Raw genomic sequence first — 19,472 nt, forward strand, 5'->3', positions numbered from 1 at the left:
AAGTTCAGAATCAAGGCACTGGCTGGTATGGTATCTGGTTCTTGGCTCATAAGCCTGTCTTTTCACTGTGCTTCATGGTGGAAGAGGTGGTCTTTACTCATGAGATCTTTATCCTCATGGTCTAATCATCCTCTCAAGGCTTATCTCCATGTGCTCTCCATTGGGTCATATGTGAAAAGCATATGAGTATGGAGTGGAATGCAGACATTCAGTGTACACCAGTAATACAGACTATGTTCTCAAGGGAAAAGGAGAGAAATTTGGTATCTGATCATCTGAATCCAGTTATTTAAGTTGAGGCTATAGAGCAAAGAGAAAGCACTCAGACATAGCTCCACAGGTGAGTGCTGGAGAATCTGATGATGGGTTGAGCCTGGCGCCTTCATTCGACTATTCTATTTTTGAGCGCAAGTGTGGTTGTATATTGTTTATAGAGATACATGTTTTATAAATGATCTGCAATCTCTTTGCTTCAATCTATTATTACTCCTCCATTTTTATAATTCCCTACTGATGTGCTTTCTACTGATAAAGCTCCAAGGTCATAATTATAAATATTATTGTTCGTTTAGCTCTATTTTGACCATACTTTTCAGTGTGCCTGTAAAATTGTAAAAGTATGCTTTGCATTTAGTATGTTTATTATTAGCAATCTGTGTGATACTCAAAAATGTCCCATTTTTGATGATAAATGATATGGTTAATTTAATTTACCATTCTTTTTGCATCTTGTTCTGTTTTACATATCTAGTAATGTGTTAGCTCATTTAATCTTAAGCAAACCAACCAATCATCCTCTACGATTTCTACCATTACCTACAAGACAATAGTGTGTGTCAGAATTACCCTCCAATTTAGATTTGATGTATCAGGATTTGAGAGGAAAAACATGTTTTGGTAAACTGGGTACTCTTAGCTGCTTTTTCATGTCAGGAAAAAGTGGCTGAGAAGAAAGTCCAGAGTTTTGATATTGCTCACAGAAAACATACAAATTACAAGCATACAGTGCAATATGTCTTCATAGAGTGAAAGCATCCATACAACTACTGCCCAATCCAGGAGACAGCATCTCACCATCCTGCTCTCTTTTCTCAGGTGGTACTCACCGCAGGCATCCACTACCCTGGTTACTCTCACATGTTAGTTTTACCTGTTTGCAAACTTTATATACATGGAGTCACATGCTATATAATCTTTGTTTCTGTATTCTTAATTTCAACTTTACTTTTCAAAATTCACCTATATTACTTGGCAAACTAATAGTTTGTTCAGTTTCATTGCTGTGAAGTACTGTATTATATAAATATGATACAATTTATATGGTCTTATTACTATTTGATGAACGTCACTCCCACTGTTTGGCCACTATTAATAGTGCTGCTATGAAAATCCATTTGGTGGGTAGTCATATACCCACAGTTTTTGTTAAATATATGCATAGGTTAGAATCAAGGTATAATGTATGTATTTGTCCAGTAACAGTTATTATTCTTCTTCCTTTCTCCTCTCCTCCCCTTCTCTCCCCTTCCTTTTTTCTCTTTCCCTTCCCTTCTCGTCCTTTCCCCTCTCTTCTCTCCCTTTTGTTTTCAGTCCTTGGAATTAAACTCAGGGTCAAGCACTCTAATACTGAACTAGAGCCCCAGTCCTAGGCACTGTTTTCAAGGTGACTGCCTTTGAATACGTTCCCAGATTCCAACATCAGATATAATACGGTAAAAATTTAAGAATTAACAAAACCAGGGCCGGGGATTTAGCTCAGTGGCTTAAATGCTTGCCTGGCAAGCACAAAGTCATGAGTTCGATCCCTGGTTAAAAAAAAAAAAAAGAATTAATAAAACCATTAAATTAGGGTATAGCAATTTCCTTTACTAGAAAATTTTTTTGTTTTACCAGAAGACTTAAAAGTAAGTTTATTTCATATATTTAAAGATGTTTCCAAGTTCCCACATAATTTCTAAGAATGTACATTTCACAGAACAAACAATTTGCAAGACAAATTTTCCTTTTCTTGGTTCTGCAAGTAGAAATCTTTAAAAGTGAAATCAGAGAGCATAAGATCATATTATTTAGTCATTACTAAATCAAAATTAGAAATGTCAATTATTATTATTATTTTGGCACACTAAGTGGTCTACATGAGTCACAGAGAGCAAATAACTTCTTAGTGGCCCAATTTTCCAGATGTACCAAAATGAACCAGAATTTAGTCACATAATACAAGAGCATATTCCTTGATTTTGCCATGTTGTGTCACTGATTTCTCTTCTTACTCCCAGCGTCAGTTGTGCCTGGGAGTAGATGTCAGCCTTCATAGTAATTCCTAGGGATCTGAGGACCACCTGCCTCTTCTCCGCTCAATGGACTCTGCATATCGGAATCTGGGGAGCAAGAATCTGAGAGGTGAAAACTGGTCAAGGAGTCTTTACTCTTTTACTCTGCCATGTGCTTCAGTCTTGATATGTTTCACAATCCGGGTCCTACTTCCTTATATTTAACGCCAATTTCTCCTAAATTCTGGTTTTAGGTTACTATTAATCGTAGCTTTTTCACCCTTAGTCAGTGCGACCATCCAAACTTTCTTGCTAAGTGCTCATGTATTTATTGGGAAGTCGGCGGAGGCTGTGCTGGGAGCTACTCACCATGCATCACTGGGAACTTGTCTAATGTATGTTTACTCCCCGAGATACCTGTTTATTACTAACTTATCCTGGTTGAATGTCACAGTTTAAGTTTGGTCAAAACATGTTGGTTTCAAATTCTTGTACTCTGATCTCTCTGAGATCTTTGCAGGATCATGCTGAGTCACTCACCAGAGGCATTGTGGAGTTTGCTGATTACAAGTAATCTTCATAAAATCTTTCCTAGCATAAAGGATAGGTTCAGAGGATGGGCTGGTAATGGCTAAAGAAGCAGCTTACAACTTGCTTCCTTGGATGGGTTTCCCACTTACCATACTGTATTTCTCCTTTTGAATATTTGTCATAATTGTGATTAAATGATTGTCCAAGTAATTATATTTAATGATCACCTATCTCTTTTAATGCAAATTCAATGAGCATAAAGGCTGCATCTGTCTCTTTCATTTTGGATCTCCAGAATGTAACACAGAGCTCAAAAATATGACACTAAGGGACGTATTAAGTATGTAATGCAAATATGTACTAATAAAAGTAAAAATTGAAAAAATATGAATCAGTGGCACACAGAAAGACTACCATTGTTCCAATCCACTCCCATACCATGCCAAAAAGGAATTTTCGCCTGAGGGGGGAAAAAACTCGACTAGTACGTAGTATAAATGGGTCCTTTTAAAAGTTCTGACTTTGTAAATGAGGAATGATCAGGTAAACTTTGACCAAATGAATTACTGTGTATTCAAGAAATGTAATGTTATGCTCCAATTCTGGGATAAGCAATGCTTAGAGATGCCCAAGCATAAAACAAATCACAATTTACTTTGAATATATTTCATTTTATGTAAAAAATGATACAGCCATCATATGTGCAAAGGTATGGACAGCTATTTTGAAGAGAACAGGAGACATTATGGTGGCCATTGTTGATTTCCCTGCTGTCTGGTTTTGAAGGCCTTTAATGCTTTCATTCTTTTGTTTTTATTGGGTCTACACTATTTTGTCTTGTTTGAATTCATTATGTGTGAAGATATGGACAACTATTTTGAAGAAAACAAGAGACACTATGATGGCCAGTGTTGATTTCCCACTGCTTTGTTTTGAAATCCTGTGTTGCTTGCGTTGTTTTGTTCTGATCTGCTTTGTTCTGTTTTGTATTATCCTCTTTTTTAAACTTTTTATTTAAAGAGAAAAAAACAAAACAGAAAAAGGGTAGAAATAATACATAATTTACAAAAAAACAGTAAGAAATCATAATTGATAAACTACATATTGTCTTCTTAGAAATAGTTGTTCAAGTTACAAAAGTAAAGCATACGAAGTGGACATTCAAATACCAAGACTGCAAACAGTTCTGTTCAACTATCCAACAAAACTTAGTAATACGATTATCAATCCTATACACTTAAACATACATGCAGTTGTATATTTTAGAGCACTTTCTTTTCCTCTCTGTTTTATTCTCTTTAAAATAAAAAATAAAGTTATCAAGATTGAGTCTAACCTCAAAAATATTTGTAAAGTCATTTTCAAAGAACTAAAATGTAACTTAAAGCAATAGTATTAGTCACTCGTGCTTGCACAAACTTCTGGATATACCGATCTTTGTATGAGGATCGTCAGTCATATAAAACAATTGTGTGCTCTTTCCAAACATTCTCAAATAATGGTCTAATGTCTTAAATCATGAGAAGTACCTCTCTCTAGTCACTAAAGTAAGCATCTCCATTTGGCTTGCTGTATGTTTAGTCTATTTCTTCTTGGCAAAAATATTTTAGCGTAAGTGTCCGAGCATAAGGCTGACAAAATGTTTTCTTTCCTACTCATTTGTGTGGTCTTGTTTAATAAAAATAATATATATGTGTGTATATATATATTTATATATAGAGAGGGTCAGAGTTGTTTCAGAGAAATGTGTATATCTGTGTAGCAGTTTACTTAGGTGGGTTCTATATAAGAATACAAAAGAGCATTTTTACTGTCATCTACTATTCTTGTTAGTTAATAATGATTTTCCCTTATTTTATTTAGAAATAAAAATCATACAATCACAAAGACATAATTGTAGCTTTTAGGAATAATTTTAATTATTATGCTTCAGCATTGTGTGCTCACCATTTAAGAATACACAGTGTGGATTTGTTTCTATTTTTTTCTTTTTTGCAACTTTGGGCAGGACAACTGCATTCCTATCATGTTATTTTTATTAGTACACAGCATGAAAACTAATCTTTATTTGGGAAGCATACACTGAACTGTTCTTGTGTACAGATATTTTGCTAAAGTGTATTAAGGACTTCATGATATTGCAATCACATGGAATGATTATATGTCGCCAGAAGCACTATGTGTGTCAGCTATTGCAGTAGATGGTTGAGATTTGTGAGCGGTACGTAGAGAAGAGTATCTCTAGAAGAGAGTATGTTTTAGAGCTTAAACCTAACATGGAACTAAAGAGGAGTAGATTTAAATAAAATAAATCAATGAAGAATGTCACTGATGTTCAAGAAACAACACAAGCCAGGATGTTGAGCTGAGAGTGGTTTACAGCACCCAGTTGGAGCTACAGTGAGGCTGTCCATGAGAGTGGATCCATTTCAGGGGATTTTAAGAGCCAGGCTTACGAATCTGAATTCTAGTTTTTAGAACCTAAAGGTGACATCTTTTAAAAGGGAAAAAAGTGGTGGAATTTATTTACATTTGGAAACAACATATAAGATAGAAAATAATAGGATGAATAGGAGGTAAAGGCAGAAACGTACAGAGTATGTAACAGCAGTAAGAATATTAGGGTTATAGTTGGAGAAGTAGATAGAGGTGGCCTTTCTCGTCTTTTATTTCTTCATATCTTGTGCTCTTAGATGTTTTTTAAAAACAGTTTTTTTTTTTTTTTCATAGAGGAAATAGGAGACTGATGGGGCTAGAGAGGCTGACGAATCAGCCTTCTTTCTTGTGGTTGATGAATTTGACTGTGGTCATTTTGATGTGGGAGGGAAGTCTGGGGTCCAAATTAAAATGTTCTTGAGACAGACGGGAGACCTGAGTTAAAACTGCACAAACAGACATAATGGGGACACATCTGAATTATCAGCATACGAGGAATGTTTAAAGTTGTAATGCTAAAGTTCAGAAACTTTAGATAGTGGGCCAAATTAGCTTTGGGGAATTTATCCAGTTAGTAACTGGAAGGAGGAAAAGAAATGAGTAGCGGAAGACAAAAGCAACTCCTAATATCCATCAAGCACAATGTCAGCAACTCTGAGCGCTGGAATTCATTGCCCCATGATTCTTAAAGGTCAGGTTTGAACACTGTAAAAATACCTTTAAATCGCCACAAAGAGAGTGATTCAGCTTTCAGTGGGAGGCACTGTTGAGTAGAAAAGTGTGAACTCAGTGTAGATATGAGTCAATGATTACACGTTCTTAGTTTAAGAAACTTGGCAAGGACATGGAGAGAGGCATGACTGTAATTAGACAAAAGAGCAGGACCAAGAGTTTAAAATGAGTAAACACATGAAATATGCAAGATGTCGAGATTTAGACCAGCGAAGGGAGCTTCTGAAGATGACAGAGATTGCTGGAGTCTGTGCGCTAGCTGTGCAAAAGACTATCTTCCTGAGAGAGCAATGAAATTTATTTCATGAGATTTGGGAAGAGAATCTGAATCAGGGTAGGTGAAAGGAACTAAAACATGACCTGACTGCCTTGGCCTTGCGTGTGTGTGTATGTGTGTGTGTGTGTGTGTGTGTGTGTGTGTGTGTGTGCTTCAGGAAAATAAAGCCAGGAATTTGCTGGCAAGAATAGAATGGAGGAGTGAGAGGGATAGAAGTGTTTATATAGTAGAGTCTTATATTATCAGCCGTACATTTAATTTATGTGAGAATTACCCAGTATGCTATGGAGAAAATGCAAGGATATAAGTGCTATCAGTTTTGCATGGATAATTTATTGAATTTGTTTTCCATGTAAAGTATAATTTTTTTTTAACATTTTCTCTAGTCACAAGATAAAAATATCTAATGTGTTCTGGACAGTGGACTCAGAGATGTGCGCTCAGATCCTTCTCTTGGAACAAAGGATCCATTTCCCCAGCTGCTAGGATGCTGCCGGATGGCATTTTCGGGACTTCTGCCTATTTTGGAGATTGTTGTGGCTGCAGAAATCTGTCTGTCTCCAAGATCAAGGGCCCCTCCTGGTGGTCTAGACCCAGGTATTATCAATGAAATGTGGAAAGACTTGAACAGGTCTCCCTAGCATGGAAGAAATCTGAAGGTTTGAACTCAAAGGCTTTCCGGAGGGTCTGCTGAATTCTTTGTTAATATTATCTGCTGGTGTCCCTTTCATTCAGCAGGTGCTCCTGAACCTTTGCTCACCAGACTTTATGGTGATCTACATTTCACTGTCTGATTTTCTGGAAGACATTGTCCTGGGTGCTGTAGAGGCTGCTTCCAGGTAGTCATCAAATGTCAGTGTCCTTTAGAACTTGTCACAGTTCAAGAAAGTTTTCTTCACTGAGTCAGTCTCTTTCCAAGAACAGCCCATGTGCATCGGCTGACCAATGGGTGTCATCTTCATTGCCATGTGGGTAATCTAGGCAGACCAGGCCACACTGAAAGCCTCCCATGACTTTACTCAGCCTCCCTTGCTCCCAATTCCACTTCTGCTTCCTTTCCTTTCCCCAGGGCGTGCCTGAGTCCACCTTTTGTCTGCTGAGGGCCACCTGACAGTCTTTGCCTGTGCCATCTTGCTAATCCACCTTAGTTTTTTACTCCAATTTTTACCTTAACAATGTACTCCAGTAAGCATCTATTTCATGTGACTTTCTGGGGGAAACAAATGGCTGTTAGTATTATCTTATTGCTTTTCACAAAGTTGTTTTTCTCTTAGTGTTCATGGTTTAAAGTTTTTAAAAGCCCATTGATGATGTCCCTGATTCAGAATGGCGTAATGCTTTGCTTCATTGATTTCAATTATCAAAGACTCCCATTTTATACTTTTTGATCTTCCTTTTAGTAAATTAAATTTTTGACTTACTGATAGGTCCACAGAATATCAGCTAACACATGTGCCTATTATATCTTGAACACAATTCCTATAGTCCTTCTACTGAACAACAAACCAACAGCTCTGTAACACTGGTAATTTTATCTGAGTCTGGCAGAGATTATCTACTTCCTTATTACTAATGATCAGTTTCTCTGAAGAAGAGCATGAGGTTACTTCGTTAAACACTATTGTCTTAGATACTTTTCTTTCATTGTTAAGACAAAATATTTTATGCCCAAAATTAAGGAAAGAAAGATTTATTTAGCTCACCACTTGTGGAGGTTTCAGTCCATATTTGGCTGGCTCCAAGGCCAGGTGGCACAAGGCAAGTGGCAATAACTCATGGTGGCCAGAAGACAGCAAAAATAACAAGAGCAAAAAAGGAAGCACATAGAAGAAAATATTTTCTATCCCTTATATTTTATGTAGGCCACACCTACCCTAGAGTGAGTGTAACATTCACACTCATAATGCTAGCACTGGATCATGAATTAAGTACAAATTCTAGAAGTTGCCCTCATGAGTGCATGAAGTTTTGAGGGGACATCCAGACACAACTGTAACAATAATATTTCCTGTTCTCTTTTATGTGGCCACATGACTACATCCTGGGCATTTGGAATATGATTGAGAATGACACATGGAAGGACAATTTCTCATGGATGGATATGGTCACACTGGCAGGAGCTAGAAGAGTCACCTTGAAGCACATGGATGATAGCAGAACAAGATAGATGGAGCCTGGCTTCCAAAACAGACCACCAAATCAGCCAAGACTTTTGCGTGGGAAGGAAAATACATCTATATTATTGGAGGCATTATTATGTTGGGTCTCTATTACAGCAACCAAATCAATCTCTTAATCCTGAAGGAATATACATATCTGAAGGATGTTTCCTAATGTGATGTTCATGCAATCAGTCAATTAGTTACTTTCCAATAGATTGGGGGATATATGAGTTCTTCTACAGTTATGTTTGTTAACCTGAGGTAGCTGGGCTTCTATGAGGAAGTGATGGTATCCTTGACAGCTCAAGAATATACAGGACCAGTATGACATTTCTGCAAGTATTGGCTTTCCTCCAAGTTCAATAAAAATGAAATTTCAAAATTTTCCTAATGTAAATTAGTTAAATCATTTTGATGTTTATGTAGATATGATTTACAGTATACTTCACATTTCATATAATATTTTAACAAAATGCAAACTTAGAGACATTAATGCTTCAGGTACTTTGCTTTTTGTGTGTTTTCTAGCCAAGAATGGTCTCAAGTTCTTAATCTCTCTGCTGGAAATTCTGGAGAAATTTTTGAGAAATACTTGTCTATGTAGGTATTCTGTCTCAAAGTCAGGAGCTTTCAAGCTGGTTCTAAATGATCTTTTTCTTATTTACATTAGCTTTTAATTTCTTTCCCCTGTGAGTCATTGTAACATTTGTTAAACCAATGCTTTACTACTTTGGAAATACTGTATTTTAGCAACTTTACAACCAAACTTTTGTTATTTTTCTTGAGTTTATTCTTTGAATTTTTTGAATGGTCTTATTCTGATTTTCACAAGAGGCTTTATTTATTCCAGCTCAGTAGTTATACATGGCTGGGTCTGGCTCACACAGGGGAAGCCAATTTATTGTTTTTGGCTGTCCTTTTCCATCTTTGTTATTCAAACCCTTGGGTAGCTGCATGCTAGTTTTTGTGTGCCTGATAGTGTCTGAGGGATTTGGGGTACATAGGGCAGAATGGAGGAATGGTACTTGGGTTCTAAGCAGTGATAGAAGTTTTGTGTAATGTTCAAAACTGCAGATAAGAATGAATTTTTTTCTCATTGGGATTAACCTTCAGCCTTATTTCATCCTCTGGAACATTAAATCTAAGAGCTAACAGAGAAGAAGAACAGCGAAAGAGTTGAAGATGTTTGGTAAGATCCAAATAGGGACATGGCGGGATAGTTCTAGATGAGGAAGAGAGCTAATTGTGACACTGTACAGTTGCCAGCACTTGAGATGCCAATAGGATGCCTTTGCCCCTAGTGAAATGGATCTCTTTGGGAACAAGGTAACACAGAGGATTGGGAAATGCTTTACTTCCTTGCTAACTGTTGTCACAATGTTCCTTTGACTCCTGGAACTAAACGATTGGAAAATGAGAAGTGATTATTCTATGTCAATGCATGAGGATGATAAAATATGAGGAGGAATCAAACAAATGGAAAAAGTGGCTCAGGAAGTGGAGAAGAATGCAAGGCCACCAATGCCTTTCCTCAGGATACCCTGTGTATTGGTCATTGCCTAGAGTTCCTTCCACTAAGAACTATTTACTCTTAATGCTCTCGCTTATCGATTTTTCTTCCAGTCTCATCACCTGAGCTCTGAGGCTGTTAATATCTGCAGAGCATCGCCTTGGCTGCGCCATTGAATGCTTTCCTCACTGGATCAACACCTTTGGACTGTGTTTCCCATGAACCTCAAAGCTCGAGACTGGACGGTGACTGCCTTCCTCCCAATGTGGACTTAGTGCATCTCTCCTGGGTAGGGAAAGCCATACACCTGTCTCTCCATGGTGAGCAGAGGAGGTATCTCTGCTTCACAGTTGCTCTCTCCAGAATCTTCGCGAAATGAACAAACTACAGAATGGGGCCACTTCTGGCCTGAATCTCTTTTCTTTTCCTATTGTGTGATTTGGGGGCCTCCTTTCTGTCTTTCTTTTCAAATTTCCATAAATGCTGTTTTCTAAATATCCAGATCCAGGCTTCTTAGCTCACTCTCCAAGGTGGCTCACTCTTCCACCAATTTAACCACAATAGTAGATTCAGAAATAAATGCAGAGGAGCTGAATCGCTCTTTAGTCATTTAGCTGGAGTTTCTGATGTTATGAACGGAAAATTTTATGTCTAGGAACAAAAGGGCAAAGATACATGGATATATTGACAGAGTGGGTCCAGTTCACAATTAATGTTTCACGTTCACAAATGATTGAGTTTTCATGAAAATGTAAAGGAGCTATTGGTATTACTTATAACATTACATATGTTACATAACATTATGCACCCTCAGAAACCAGGTCTTATAATTACAACAAGACAAAACATTAAGATGACCTCTTCCTTATATCAAGATCTTGGGTTATTAAAAATCACTGTATGTTTAAAGTGAATTTACCACTTTGCATGAAGGAATATTTAAAAGTAGAATAAGAAGGTGGATACATGCTAAAGCCATCAAACTTATTAGAAAATTGGGTGCCAATAGCTAGTTCTGAAGCTCATTAAAACAAATGCAAGACTTGGAATGTTTCCTTAGATTATTTTTTGGCAGAAATTACACCTCCACATTGCAAGTTTAATGATTCTATGCTTGTGATTCAAACTGGAGTAATTGTTTTTCCATTGAACATAATAAATGCATGTGGCATCCACAGTATTCAGTACTTCTCTGTGATGTCGAATTTTTGGGTGTTCTAATCTTTCTTTATTTTTATTTTTTGGTACTGGGAATTGAACTCAGAATCTTGTGCTTGCCAGGCAGGCATTGCACTGTGCTGAGTGCTTTAAAATAACATCTCCTGGGGCTGGAGATGTGGCTGGGGAATAATTTCTACTTTATGGATCCCATTATATATACAAGAAAATGCAAATGGGAAAATTGGTGGCAAGATCCCAGTAAAAATTGAAATGCTTATATAACCTAAGCCCAGGTTAGTCAAGTTGGAACACTCTCATTGGATCATTTGCAGGGTGGGTTCATGAAGTCAGAAGAACTACACCTTGTCTCCCTCTACTTTTTATCATTTGGGCCTTTCTGTGGATGCTATGAATTTATAGGACTTTTCATTCCCATTTAATCCACCCAAAATTAAAAAGAAATATCTTCTTCTCAAAGGGTATTGTGCAATATGCCATTGGTTAGTGATTTGTCTGTCTTCTTTCTTTAATGTACCAGTTCACTTACTTATTAGAGTATTTTCCCCATTGCAATAAAACCCCCTCACCTCCCCCCAAACAAAAAACAAACCCAAATCAGATAGAGGCAAAATCAAATTGAAATACTTCATGGGAAATATGCACCCTTCTGGACTCTCCTCATCCTAGCAGGGACTCCAGAGGGGAATAAATAGTCTTCTGCAGACTCAGGTGCTAGCCAGTTGGCTCTGGGTGGCTGGACACTCAAGGACAACCTGGTTTTGTGTCTCCAAACACTCACAGGGTATTTACTCTTGATTTTGTTTCCCAGGACATCAAATAGGAATCTGTTTTAAATAGCAATTTTCTTTCAACCTTGGCCTCTGAAATCTTGCAGAATATTGAAAACCTGTTAAAACATAAACATATGTCATGCAGAGAGAGGGGTAGTCAAAGAAATCAGGATAGCAAAGTCAAAGATGCAAATTAAAACCTGGCAAGAATCAATTAAATAGGCACCAAAGGTCTGTTTAAATGATTAGAGACAGAAGTGCATCTTGAGATGAATAAATTACAGCAATGTGTGAGGAAAGAAATGAAGATCTAGGAGGTATGTGAAGAGGACGACACGTGTGTAGATGTGAGAGGAGATTTAATGTAGGTGATATGCGCTTGGTCTCAGGTTTTGCTTATTAGAGTAAATATGCAAAAATGTCACGATAACCCGAGGGAAATTGTACAAAGTAGGAATGCAACGGTGAATTCCTACAGCTAGAAAAATAACAACAGGAGCATGGGCACATTCTCCACAAAGCTATTGACGATGAGTGCCTCCAGGGTCTTTTTGTTCTTCCCTGCACCCAGCACAGGGTGTTGTAAAGTGCACTCATGACAGATTGAATCCCTCAGTCTCCTCAGCAACTCAGATTTGGTCACTAGGTAATGATCACTATATGTGTTTCCTTAGTGTTTTCATGTATGTCATAGAATCCCAAAACCCAGGCCAGAGTAACAAGCATGATGGCAATGTCAGGTTTCCAAAGGAAGAAACCAACAAGGGAGAGACAAAGATATCAAGTTTCATCCAAAGCCAAGAGTTGCCCCAGGCTGCCATGTGCATTTTGGCCAGTTGGGCTGGTTGTGCAGTGGCCAGGGTTTCAGGTGACAAGAACGAATGGGAGCAGAGATGTAGACCTTACTGGGGACACCAAAGTTGTGTGCCTGGAAGAAGGGAGCCACTTATCAGATTTTCAGGAGAGAGTTAAAGGGAACCCTGAGCCTAACGTGGTCTCTTGACATTCTCCCTCCATTCTGATGTTGTACCCCAAGGTAATTCTCTTCCTTTTCTCCTATCCAAGTCAAAATCTTCTCCTTATCTCACATCCACCAGCCTGAAAACACTGAAGTGCTCACTTACCTATCTCTTGGAATTATTTCCCAGTTTTTTCAATTTAAAAAAAGAAAAGAAAAAAGATAGAAAAGATACAGAATTTTAAACAAATAGGAAATTAGGACTAGTTAATATATTACATATTGTTATCTCAAAAATAGTTGTTCAGCTTACAAGATTTAGGCATAAAAATAATCAAACAATCAAACAATGAAAGCGCAGACTGTTCTTGTTCATGAACTTACAGAGATTAGTAGTATAGCTATCTATTTTTTTTTCTATATGATAATCCTTTGTATGGTTCCTCACAGTTTTCAAAGGACTTTTTCATGCATATCATTAAAACAAGGTTATGCATCAACAACTGCTTTCAGCCACCAGAAAAATGGAGATCATCTCTAAGATGATCTGTGCTAGGAGGCAAAGCCTAAATTTGAACCCAGATTTAGAAATATGGTTTTGGGCTCAAAATTACCTGGAACCCACCTTTTCTTTCTCAACTTCAGTAATGGTCCGGGTTTCTCTGCAAGTACTCAAACATTTTTTCTCTTTCAATGAAATCATCCATGACTTAATTAGATAAGGGATAATAACACCAAAATTTCATGACTGTCTACTGAGGCTTGGGCCAAGACAAGTAAGACTAAGACTTTGGTTTTAGCTTCAACTTCTTTTATTAACTTTCCAATTGGATGCTGAGTTTCCAAGGGCTCTGTCACCTTTATCCTTCCCTTCTGACATAAGCTGAGAAGACAGCCAGGGGGGCCCATCCCCATATTTTCCCCCAGAAGACGCTGACCCAATTCAAGAATAGTTTCTGAAAGTCAGGAGAGGTGGCTGAGTTTTACGTGAGAATATAAAGTGGATGCATCTGGAACTCAAAGCTAATATATGAATCTGACTCTCTACCCAGTTATAGGTCGCATAGCTGGGGGAGGGATGCTTTTCTGCAAGCAAGTAGACAGAGTGAAGGAAGACAGTATCCACTTCAGAGGGCAAATTGCTTCCAAGAAAAATCTTTGAGCAAGGATGTGTTTCTCCATTCATTGCTTCAAGACAGGCTCCTGTCATCTTCTTTGGTGCCTGGGACAGTTCACAGCAGGCTGTAGGAGAACTGATGTTATGGGGTGTTTCTGGTGGCAAGATTTGTTTCTTTGAAATGGGAAAATTGGTGATGGCCTTTGGAGAGCCTCCTTTCTCAGCAATTCTGGGGGTTCCCTACAGTCCCTTTGGAAAAGCCACACCAAGTGTGCTGCCTCTTGCCCAAGATCACTCGACTGAGAAAGACTTATGGAATAAATGCAACTTACAGAATCGCTCTGCTCATTCTGTGTGAGGGGAACCCCCATTCAGTGGGTGTATTTGTGGGAGATAATATTCCCATGGCAGAGGGTCAAACCTTTGTTTTCCTGGTCAGTTATTTATGGTTTTATCAGACCATTCTCTGAAATGGAGTTTTATCCTATATATACTAAAAAATGAGGAACATAACACATCTTGTAAGTATTTATAGTTTGTTACTGGATTACTTGTAAACCAGGAACACTGGCCTCAAACTTAGAAGATGGACTATTGTTTTGATAATGCACTAATTACCTGTGGAATATTGGATATGTCCCTTAAATACTTTGGAAGCCAGTGTTGTTACTTACACATACTTGAATGCTGAATCTCAGGTGGATCCTTTCAGCTTCAAGGTATCCTGTATGATGACCTTTGAAATTGTGAGAACTGTAAGGTTGATTTAGTGTCAAACGGCTTAGTCATCTCCAAACCACTTTTTAAAGTAAAAGTGACAAGGAATTAAATTTGTCACAAACACGTGACAGTTTTCACCATTGGTGTGTTAGTTATATTCCTCATTGTTATATTCCACAAAATATTTGACACTCACAAATTAGAGGAAGAAAGGTTTATTTTAGCTCACAGACTGTAGTTGATTCAGCCCATAATCAGCTGAGTTCAAGGCAGGGTGGCATAACAGAGGGAAAACAGTCCCTGGCAGGTAGGCAGACAACAGCAGCAGCTGCAAATCTCCCTTTCCCTTTTTATTCTATTCAGGCTACAAGCCTATTAGTTGGTGCCACTCACCCTTAGGGTGGGTCTTCTATTTTCAATAAATTTGTTCAGCCACAAACAGAACTATGCTGATGTTATTAGCATTACATACCCTTGATCTAGTATCAAAAATCCCACCTATGAGTGCATGAGGTTTGGGAGAACAACTATACATAAACAATAACAATTAGTTACTGGCAAGATGACTTTTTTTCCCTAGGTTTACTATTACAGTGGATGTATTTTGTTTATAAACACTATCTAATCAGAAAGAACAAAATGTACCATCACATGAAGTGATAGTAACAGATTCAAAAGATTGCTGTGTAATATTCCACAGATAAATTCTCTCCATGAAGATTTTCTTGTTACTGCTGAGAATGGGTTATTTATGCAAGTCTTTGGAGCATTCAGAAAGGTATTGATTTCCCATAAATATAAATCAACAGAGAGTGGGAGAATGTGTTTTGTAGGAAAATCTATACAGAAAGAAATAGGGGAAAATAGATAGATTACCTTAGTGGTAAGGATTAAATACATGAAGAGCTAAATGACACAGATACTTATTCTTCCTTTCTGCAGGATAGTAAAAGATAGTGGCTCTGAACAAAGAGAGAATCTTGTTAATTGGACAGAACTGTTAAGATAAGGGGAAAAAGTGAGACAGGACTAAGCAAGATTCCAGGAATGTATGTGGCAAAGATACTTTCTTTAAAGTTCAAAATTGGTATTCTGCCCTTTTCTTTTAAAGGAAATATTTTGAAAACTGAAACTTGTACTGGGAACTGGTGACTAATCATAAGTCTTTTCTATCATGGAAACTTGGTTGAGATCCAATTAGAATAGATTAGCAAAGTGTTATTCCAGTTAGAGTCCAACTTGGTTTTCATTTTTGGAAGAAAACATTTCATATAATCAATTCACGTTAATTTCAGCTAAGAGAAAATGTTAGACCTTCTGTCAACTTTCTCAATTTTCCTTTAAGCTCATGACTTTTGTACGTCTTAATAGCAGTGTATAGTTTGTTTTTGCAGTTGAATCAATCTAAGGGTAGATTGTATGCATTTCTGAGTCTGCTTAGACTATCATGGGCTGATAAATGAATACTTGAGGCTCTCTCTCTCTCTCTCTCTCTCTCTCTCCAACTCTCTCTCCCTCTTTCCTTCTTTCTCTCTTTCCTTCTCTCCCTCCCTCCCTCTCTTTCTCCCTTTCTCTCTCCTTTCTCCTCTCTCTCTCTCTTTCTCTCCCACTCACACACAAGTGTTACACATATTATAGAAAGAAATAAACCATGTGGATTACTTAAATGAAATTATGGATAGACATATAAGGTCTGGATAATTCAGGTACAATTTATAATTTACATTTACCAAGATAGAATGGCAGTAGGGGAATATGAATGACTGGTAGGTGACTTCCACATGACAAATGCATTGCTGAAATTCCAAAGCAATTCGTTCCTGTTGAGTAAAGGAAAATTTTTGAACTTTTAGATGTAACCTAAGATATATAGTTATGGAGATGTGCACATAGACACACACGCATAAACACTGCATTTTGAGGGGATGACACACACTAGACCACTGCATTGCCATGTCCAGAGGCACCACTAACATTCACTCAATGGGAATAGAACCCCTCTCCTCTCCCCCGCTCAGAGTTGTACAGTGTGTGATGCAGAAGTTTCATATTCAAATATACTAGAGCTCTCATCATGCAAATGTACATTTTATCAGACTGTTTCAAAAGCTCATTTATATCTTGCTAACCAGGTGTGAGTTATCACATAATTTTTATGAGTAAGATACTCTTGCCAAAAAACTAACTGTATTTAGAAGATCAATTTTATTTGAATAAGGCTGGTGAAGGCAGGAAGATGTAGCAGTACTGTTACCTTTATTACTAAGAAATTTAATGTAGATGAACCCATTTTACTACTGGCAAGATAAGTAGTGAAATCAGGAAATCCCCAAAGGCTCACAAGCTAATTCCTCCTTTGTATCTACAGTGGCATTTGGTAGTCATAGCTTTTGTACTCCTCAGAGTCACACTGCTGTCTCCAGGACTCCTGCAAGGCCTTGCTAAATTTTGACATTCTACTCAAATGGAGCAATATGTGCTCCATTAGTCAATCTTACTCTTTCGACAAACAAAACATTTCTTAAGTACCTGATGTTTTTCTGGCAGTGAACTGTTTCACATATGACTCCACTTCTGAAGAGAATTTTTAGCAACTTAAAATAAGAAGCTTTTGCAAAAAAGAACATAACTTGTTCTAAAAGTGTAATGATAAATTATCTGAAAAAGGAGATGGGGTGTTCAAATGTGTTCACAGTGTGCTTGCAGACTGTTGTTCCTGGTTTACCCAAGCATTCACTGAAAGCATTGTCTGTCCTGGAATAAAGTCATTATTATGTTTTTATGGTCTTTTCTCCTCTACATCGTGGTGATACACAGTGCTTTTCAGGGCATTTAATACAGCTGGGCAAAAAGTCCCTGAAGTGAGAATTTGCTCTAAAACTAGGGGAAGGCTGGTGGACAACTGTTGGGTGTGTGGTCGGGTTTCTTCCTGCTTTTGTGTGAGTTACTCTTGCTCAGTTTTGCTCTATTGGCTCAGTTCAGGGGGGCTTTCTCCCTACTTTTCAGCACATGTTAGATTGAGGAGAGTTAACATTTACTTTTTCTTCTGTGGATGGTGGGCTCAGGGTGTATGACTAAACTCTGCAGGATGAATTCCAGAGTCCAAATTAGGGGAGAACAAGGATTTAAGAGATCCTGGAATCATTCTTGGAAAATCAAGTACAAATTAAAACATCAACTAGAGGCTTTAATGAAAAAAAAAAAAAACCCTGCAGTTACATTTTTAACATTCCTAAGTCCCTCACTGAGATTACATCATGTGTACTAGAAATGTAAGATTGAAGTACTAGGTTTGGTAATTGAATGTGGTTAAGTGTTGAGGGGATGTCAGAAACACCTAACATCAAAGTCCCTTCCTTCTTTTGGGGAATCATCCTCTTCCACTCTGTGCACTTGGTTTGTGTAGGTTGTCAAGGGCCAGTCATCCCTGAAGTGTGGTCTGTGAACTAAGCACGTCCATGCAGTGTACCATTCAGAGTGTCTTAACCAGAGAGAGCATTTCAGAGATGGAACACAAGACTCTCCCCAAGAGTGCTCCCAGAACACACGCAGGGTCCTGGACATGCTCTTCTTTGCTAGACTGAATATGGGACAATATGAGCTGAGGTTGTCATGAGTCACTACGGGAAGTCCAAAAATGACATTACCACAGTGGGAGGCAGAGTTAAAAGATGGAGCAATTTTCAGTGTCAAGTTTTGCTTGAGCCTCTATAACAAGCCTAAAGCTAGATAGAGTTCCTTCTCACAGCAAGTGAGAGCATTACCAGTGGCAAACTCACAACTTCTTCTCTGCAGAGGCCTTGATTCAGTCCATCAATTGCTAAAAATTTTTATACACAAGCCAACACCAGGGTCTTCGGAGGGAGAGGATATTAAATATTATCTTTTAAAAATATTTTGAACCACAATGAGCTGGATTTTCTTTTTTCTTTTTTTGGCTTAAAAAATAACAATTTATCTCGTAAATTTTAAATTAAAAAAAATAGCTTCTCTGACTCTTTCCACTAAATGTGATCTTTTATAATTACCTTTTAAATGCTCAAGATAAATTGTGTCATTCTGGTGTAAAGTTACTTGTATACCTCTCCTATCATCACGAATAATTTTAATTTCCTAGTTGAAGGTCCAGGTCCCTGTGCATACTGTCACGCTCTCCTTTCCTATCTCAAATATACATGCTAATTAAATTACTTGAAAGCATGTTTGAAGTCAGATCAGGGGTGCTAAAATTCAGGAATTGAATGAGAAATTGGACAAATAAATTAAATGTGAAGTCATAATTCAGATTCATTGACACTTGAAATTAACTATATTTGGAAATTGGTTACCTACTCATGAAAGGGAGAAGATACATGGAGAGATCCGAAACACTAGCTAATATTCATATAAGGTAGGTTATTCATTTCAAATCTGTTAGAAACCTTGGGAATGTAGGTACTACAATCATTCACAAAAATGTCTCAGAAAGATGGTCAATTGTTTCTGTTTGGTCATTTGTCTATTTCATACTAATTAAGGCCTGATACTCAATAATTGCTAAATAAAAGATTACAGTATGGGTTGAATGAAAGATTTTCCATTTCTTTGCCCATTTGAATCACTTTCAACCAATTTTGTCTATGGTTCTCTATTTTTGGCTAGTATTTTGTTAGCTCATTCTGTGTTTGTGTGTGCATGCATGTGTGCGTGTGTAGGACAGCAATGATGAGGGAATTTGACTGGGAGTACCGTGAAACTCAGACCTTTGTGCAGCTCTTTAATATCAGAATGTTTCTACCTCTTTTCTGAGTTCCCTGTCATCTACTGT

At 37.6% G+C, this 19,472-nt stretch overlaps 1 long non-coding RNA gene across 2 annotated transcripts; it reads left to right on the forward strand.

Moving 5' to 3' along the window:
- The first annotated feature begins 6,082 nt into the window (after nucleotides 1–6,082).
- On the forward strand, nucleotides 6,083–8,790 carry LOC134473289 (uncharacterized). 2 transcript variants are annotated; one of them, XR_010043484.1, is made up of 3 exons: nucleotides 6,083–6,303; nucleotides 6,633–6,843; nucleotides 6,982–8,790. It is a non-coding gene; the product is annotated as an uncharacterized LOC134473289 (long non-coding RNA). The 2 variants fall into 2 exon arrangements; XR_010043485.1 differs by having other exon boundaries at nucleotides 6,985–8,790.
- Nucleotides 8,791–19,472: the final 10,682 nt, after the last annotated feature.

The sequence above is a fragment of the Cavia porcellus genome, unplaced genomic scaffold (genome assembly GCF_034190915.1).
Source record: "Cavia porcellus strain 051 isolate PalLab524CR breed Dunkin Hartley unplaced genomic scaffold, mCavPor4.1 scaffold_26, whole genome shotgun sequence".
In the NCBI taxonomy this organism is placed as follows: domain Eukaryota; kingdom Metazoa; phylum Chordata; class Mammalia; order Rodentia; family Caviidae; genus Cavia; species Cavia porcellus.